Raw genomic sequence first — 7,564 nt, 5'->3', positions numbered from 1 at the left:
ACCTGCTTTACGGATGTCGTCAATAGTTTAAAAGCTCTTGGTAAATGTTTTTTGAATCTTGAACTTGTGAATAAAGTTTTATGCTCACCTTGGATTCAAAAGTAACGGCTATTCAAGAATAAAAAAACTTGAACCATTTACCAATTGAAGAACTTATAGGGTCTTTGATGACCTATGAAATGACGTGCAATGCACGTGAAGAACTTGAGAACCACCTTCTAAATAACATGAAGGATTTCAGACTTAGAACAATTGAAGACCACTCGAGCATAACTTCAAGTGATGGTGAACTTGAACTCCTCATGAAATTTTTAAAACAAGAATCGAAAATTAAAAATAAACTTACAAAGAAGAAGAAGGCGACTTTGGGCGAATCAAGCTCATCCGAAGACAAGGAGAAAAACAAAGGTGAGGTGGCAAACTACGTCTTAACGGCTTTCTACAATGAGGTAAACAACTCAAACGAAACTCCCTTACTTTACTTTGAAATTACTTAATGTTCTTCGTGAGTTATTTTTAATTTAGTTTTTAAAAAATTATATAAATTTCTTTTTAAAAATTACATGGTTAATGATGTAATGAAAATGCAAAAATAAAATAGGATCATGCTAATCATGTTAGTAATTTTGAAAATGATAATGAAAATTACATGTTTTATGTTAAATGAATAAATTATTAGATTTAAATCTAATGATAATCATATGTATGTTTTTCAAGAAGAAATAATGTGTATCATGTTGATTTCCATATTATTTCTCGATTTTGATTGGAAATGCTTTATGATTTATGAAACCATGTTTGATGATAATGCTTAATAAGTTTATCTTTCGAAATTATGTATGATGATTCCTGCGATTTATAGATTATCAATTTTTACCATAATGAAAGTGGCTTTTTCGGCTTTAAATATTGATGTATATTTTTGTTTGACATAAAAAAGACAAAGCATGCTTGTATGAAATCAAATCACTTGGATTAAAACAAAAAGGGAGAATAAATATTTTTCTTGAAAATACCTCTAAAGATTTTCGATTTTTCGATAAGTGATTCTTAGTGATGAATTTATCTTATGTAATCTCTTGAAAATGATCTTGATTTGATGTTTTGAATTTAAATGAGCTTTATCTTGATTTTTCAAAATTTATAACTTGTGATTTCTTATGCACGAATTAAGATCTCCTATGTTTCTTTTATCCACATATAAAAGAAGAGATTTATTGAAATAAATCATGTCTTATGACATTCATGAAAAATTGAAACATTATGCATGAATCGAGTTCTCATGAGAATCTATTTACGTTGTCTTCATTGAATTTTTTTGAAAAGATTTTGATGATTTTGATTATTTAAATTTGAATAATTTTTTTCCAAATCATGATCTTGATTCCTTAATATTTATAAATCAAGATTTATTATGAATCGAGATCGTTTGTGTTCTCATGTAACTTTATTTGCTATAGGAAAATCTTTATCTATTTCATTGATCTTGACTTCTTAGAATCGAAACTTGATAATTTCTTTATATAAATCAATATCCCTCACTTTTATTCTTGAACGACTTCTTATATTTTATTAAAGAGAATACTTATAAAAAAGAATCATGTCTATCGATATTCATATGATATTTGATATTATCTTTCATGATATGATATGTAAATTCCTTTGTATTTGTGGTTGTAAACCTCATGTTATAAATAGAGCATTGATGTAAAAATTGTATTCTTCCACTCTACTTCTTCCTTGATTACAATAAAAGGGAGAAAGAAATTTACTAGTTTGAATGTTAAATTTAGCCAAATTGTAAAAAATGCATAAACTCTCCTTATACATTCTTTTTCGGATCATGATATTAATTTCTCGAATTTTGGACTTGAATCTTCTTTTTAAATCAAGATTATTTTTCCTATCATGCTTTCTTGTCAAAAATGATATATGATCTTTTGACATTCATTTTTGTTGTTTACCTTTGTCATGCTTTGAAAATTTTTATAAAGGGAAAAGAATTACAACATTGTATTCTTCCCTTCTTTTTGACATTGACAAAGGGGGAGAAATATCACTAGCTCATCTTGCAAAATTTAGAAACTTGCACTTTACAAAGGAAGCAAAATTGCTAGCTCAAACATTGCAAAGGAATCAAAATTTTACTAGCTTGCAAATTACATGGAGAAAGAAGTGCTATCTTGCTTATCTCAAGAAGCAAAACATGCTAACTTGCACATCTAGCAAAATTTACAAACTTGTATATTTCAAGAAGCAAGAGTTGCTTTCTTAAACATCTCAAAATTGCTAGCTTGCATGTTTTAAAATGTTATAAAATTATTGCTAGCTTGCATGATGATCTTGCGATGATAGTTGGAACTTCTCCTTTTTGTTGATGACAAAAGGGGAGAAGTATGATCATGTTATGCATGATGACGTGTTATAAATATTTATGATGAAATTTGCAATGACTTGAATTCAGCTTGAATTCAAGGTTCTATCAATAAGGCATATTGATAGGGGGAGTTAAGGTTAACTCCGTCATCAATTGATTGTCATCATTAAAAAGGGGAGATTATTGAATCTCATATTTTGATGATGAAACCAATTGATAAGTGTTTATGATTTGATCTACGTTTTTAGTGACGCAGGATGCTTCGATCAGGATGAGATAATTAAAGCATGAAGAATCATGTTGGGCCGATGGAACATGTCAGAAGATTGTACGTCGAGCTGGAGGATCGGTCGACGTATCGATAGAAGGCTTCGGGTCATGGATTCGGGCATCAGGCCAAGAAGAGCGGATATTACACCAAGGATATCAGAGTTACGGAGTCAACTAGCCGATTGAGCAATAAGCCGCAAGACAGGACGATGCGCCGAAGAAACGGACGAAACGTCAATGGACCAATGACATGCCAGACAACATGATTCAAGCTTAGTAATAATTATCTAAATCAAAGTGTGTTTTTACATGTGCAGGACTAACTATGATAGCAAGGCATAAAGCAAAATAAAGTCTCGGAGTCAAGAACGCGATTTTGTTGGGAGTTCGAGAGTTCGTTGGAAGTCCGGACGTTGACCGGAAGTTCTGCCGGAACCAACCGAGAAGTCCAGGAGCTTGCCAAATAAGCTTGTCGGAACTCGCCAAGAAGATCGTCGTGAAGTCCAGGAGCTTACCGGGAGTCCACTGGAACATTGCCGAGAGATCGTCGGAAGTTCGCTAGAAGATCACCAGAAGAAACTAGACTTACAGACTTGTTTAGATTAGGAAATGTCTTAGAATTCGTAGTTAGCACGTAATTGAGATTGAATTTGGGCCAACCCAATTAAGGGCTAGTTGGGCCCATGTACGGACTATGTTGGGCCCAATGAAAGGCCCAAACAATGACCCAAGAAGTAGCACCGTTGTGGCACAGTCTTCGAGATTGTGTCAGGCGGTGGTACCGCTAGTCTGGGCGGTGGTACCGCCCCTGATAGGGTGACAGGTGGTGGTACCGCCCAGTGGCCTAGTGCTAGGCAGTGGTACCACCCAGCGTAGTGTCATTGTCAGACTCACACTAGCTGTAGTATCGCCCGTACCTAGGAGACCCGGGATGAAATATTTTTAGGCTCCAAGTTTGAATCAACTTAAGACCTATAAATACCCTTCTCATCCTTGGTTAACTAATACAAGACTTGGAGTAAAAAAGGAAAGAAACGCTGTTGCAATATTGTGTGAACTCCTCTCCTTCTTCTAAGTGTTAGAATAGTTTAAGAGAGGAGTAAGTGGGGGTGTAAGGGTTATCTCCTAAACCCGATAAAAGGAGAAAGAGTTATAAAAGGTGATTGGTCTTCGCCTATTGAAGGAAGACCGATAGTGGATACCGGTGGCCTCGACAGAGGAGGAATAGGGAGTGGATGTAGGTTGCGACGACTGAACCACTATAAACTTGGTTTGCATTTACTTTGAGCAATTTACATTTACTGTAAACTGCCCTTCCTTACTCGTACTTGTATTACATCCACTACACGTTTTTATACGCTTTCAATTTCAAACTATCTTTCCGAACTCAATTTTAATCATACGAAGATTTTTAGAACCGACGTAATTTTTACCACTGCACTAATTCACCCCCCCCTCTTAGTGTTGATTCGTTCTTAACATAGTATTGGAGGACTGTAGTGAGTATATGATTAATAAGATAGACGACAATTTGAAAGACTACAAACAAAAAGGTTGATGGCATGGAGGCTTGATGTCGATGTGTGAGGTCAGTTTCAACTATATATCGATTTTTGCGTTCAGCAGAGCCAACTAGTTGAGTATATGGGGGGTATGTGGAGGTGACTTAAGGTGTTGTATACCACAAGCTGAGAAGTAAGATGTGAGGGCTTGATATTCACCTCCGCCATCAGAGTAAACTATTTTAATTATAGACTAAAAGAAGTTATCAACCAACTTTTTAAAGTTAGTGAAGATTGTTGAAACTTCATATTTATGATGGAGATAGTATATTCATGTGTACTTGGTGAAATAGTCAACAAAAATGATATAAAATTTAAACTTGTCAAAAGAAGTGATTGGGGCAGGGCCCCAAACACCAATATAAATAATTTTAAATGATTTAGAACAGGAAATGAAGGATATTCCAAAAGGGAGTGTATGACTTTTATTATTGAGATAAGCATTACAATGAGTTATAATGCTACTATTTTTAAGAGTATGAAGAGAATAACAAGAAAGTAGTTTATGCTGGATAGAGGACGAGAGATGACCAAGACGACGATGCCACACATCAATTGAAGTTGCAACTAAAGAGTAGACAGTGGGCTGGGATATTTGTGGAACTGATGGTCATTCATAAACATTATCCGTACTCTGGCCTCGGTCCAAGGATGCCCCCATGCTCAAATCTTTGATAAGAAAAGAGTTGGGAAAGAATTCAATTGAAGTATTATTTTGTTTGGAGAATTGAGAAATGAAAATAAGATTTCTTTTAATGTGAGGTATACATAGAACATCATTGAGTGTAAAAGGTGTGGAACCAGTACTAGTAATAAGGATTCCTTTACTGTCATCGATGATGATGTTATCATTTCCACTATAGTTGTTGTGGATGGACAAGTTCTGTAGATTAGAGGTGATGTGGTGAGATGCACTAGAGTCCACAATCTAATTATGATGACTAGTATTCGGAGTAGTCGTGAGATTTTCTTGAGGCCAATATGATTAAGAAGAAAGTTTGGGTCAAGATCGATAAACCTTTGTAGAGTGGCCGATTTTATCACACAGTTGACAAACAACTCTTTGTTGGTTTTTGTGGTCAAGCCGCTAGGACTGATGATGATTAAAGTAGCCACCTTGGTAGTTATGATTGAAATGTTGATGATATGGAGGGGGGATGGTTTGTTTGGAGCTCATAAGTTTAAGAGGCATCTTGGTCAAACCTTTGTTGATAGTCTTATTATACTGGTTGCTCCTCCTCTTGAATTTTTGACCGACTTGAGCTATGATTGATGGTCCTGGCAATTTGTCCAAATGACATTGGTGAGTCACTTGCCCGTATTGTTGTTGTCAGTTCCTTGTACTCGTCCCCTATACCGTTAAAGGTATAGACAATGACTTCTTTAGGGAATGACCTATCAAGACCAAGTTATCGATGTTAATTTTTTTATTTTGTAGATAATTGACAATAGTACTTACCTCTTATTTTGTTTTCATGAGACTGGATAGGAGATTGAGCCTGTGAGTACATAAATGATTTGCCAAGATGGTTTACAACTTGCACTAGGAGGTTGACGAGGAGGTTGGGGTGGCGCTGGAAGTAGCTATTGCCTATCTTCTCACGCTGATGATGGTGTATTTGATGTCTAGGGCGAAGAGTTTTCGGATGAGCTACTCTACCTTTTTTATGATGCTATTGTTGAAGCCGCCATAGAGGCGGCGATCGCTTGGAAGTCGTTTGGGCGAGCAGATTTGTTCAGCTGAATGTGCAACCTCTTTGTCAAGCAGTCAGGAAGAGGAAAAACGAGTTGATCGTTGAAGTAATGGAAGAGGTTACCGGCATATCCGCCAGTGATGGTTGGAGCATCGTGGTTGACGGTGCATGGAGGGGCCTTACTGCCTGCTTCGACCGCGAGTTCTCTAACACCTTTGAAGCAAGCCTCGTCCCCCTTGCTACGATAAGGATGAATTTGTCACAATTATTTCTACTCAATTTTCGATGCCCGCATAAGTATAATAGATGAGGCGTTCTGGGTATGGCTAAGTTTCACTTCACAGATTTCTCGTCGAGTAGCAGCAGAGTTAGTGAAGGTTTTGGAAACCACGCTGCTAGTACTAGGCCTAGCAATGATGTGGTCTGAAGACCACTTTGGAGAGAGCTACAGCAGTGCGATGTTGTTTGCAGTGTTGGAGAGAGCTACTGTACTGTTTGCAGAACTAGAGAGAGCTATAGTAGTGTAGCGTTATTTGTAATGCGGTAGAGAAGCTACAACACTGCGACGCTGTTTGCAGTGCGATAGAGAAGCTGCAACACTATTGGAGAGAAGGTGCAATGGATTGTAGCCGCCAGAGAAAGGTGCATATATGCTAGAGAGCGACTTTTCGTCGATGAAGAAGAAGGGCAAACTCTTGTGCGGATCAGATGACGATGAGAAGAGAGCGTCGTCCGCAGCACTCGCACTTGGACTCTCATAGGGAGTGGTTGCGTCACTACTCAGGTTTTGCATGAGCGGTGGTAGATTGCGAGTGGTGGCAGAGTGCAGTCCTGGCAGCAAAGAACACAGCGATGAGACAAGTGTTGCTCTAAGACAAAGGCTATGATACTATGATAGAATGAATTGTAAAAGCAAAAGCACACTACAATTAGTTTGATATAGTATTACATGGGAAAATCTCATCTACTATCAGGTTGATCATTATTTGTCCAGGTCAAATACCTCGCTACCCACCCTTGAAATATTTCAAGGGTCACTGATGCTTCTTGGGCTTGGCATCTCTTTCTTACTGCTAAGGATCATCTTAAGATGGGTTTTTGCCAGCTAATTGGGGATGCTAGAGTTGTTAATTTTTTTCATGGCAATTAGATTTTTGAATTCCTAATTCTCCCCAAACCTACTTTTGCTTACTTTGACTTGATAAATTTGGATGCTCTTGTTAGTTCCTTGATTTTCAATGGGTATTGGAATTTGGATGGATCGAATACTTTATTTTGCAATGATATTATCTCTTTGGTTTCTATGATGAATTTGATGATCCTCGACGATGATGTTTGGATTTGGAAACTTGACCCGAAAGGAAAATCGACCACGGGTTTTGCATATAAGTTTCTCATTTCTCAATTTCTACTCTCGGTTTTTTATGATCTGTCAATTAAATAAGATTTATCATGGACAGTGAAGGTTTCACATCGAGTTTTATATTTCTATTGCAAAATTATTTCATGCGAGAATTCCTACACCTGTTATGCTGATCGTTTTATTGGCCCTTCGATTTGCTGCTTATGTCGAAATAGTGAAGATTCTCATTAACATCTGCTTTTCCAAATGCACATTTATGCTGCAAGCTATATAATTGTTGGAAAACAAGTTATGTATT

This window comes from Musa acuminata, chromosome BXJ1-4 (genome assembly GCF_036884655.1).
Source record: "Musa acuminata AAA Group cultivar baxijiao chromosome BXJ1-4, Cavendish_Baxijiao_AAA, whole genome shotgun sequence".
Classification (NCBI taxonomy): Eukaryota; Viridiplantae; Streptophyta; class Magnoliopsida; order Zingiberales; family Musaceae; genus Musa; species Musa acuminata.
The sequence above is the reverse complement of the archived record's forward strand: the minus strand, read 5'-3'. Positions refer to the sequence as shown.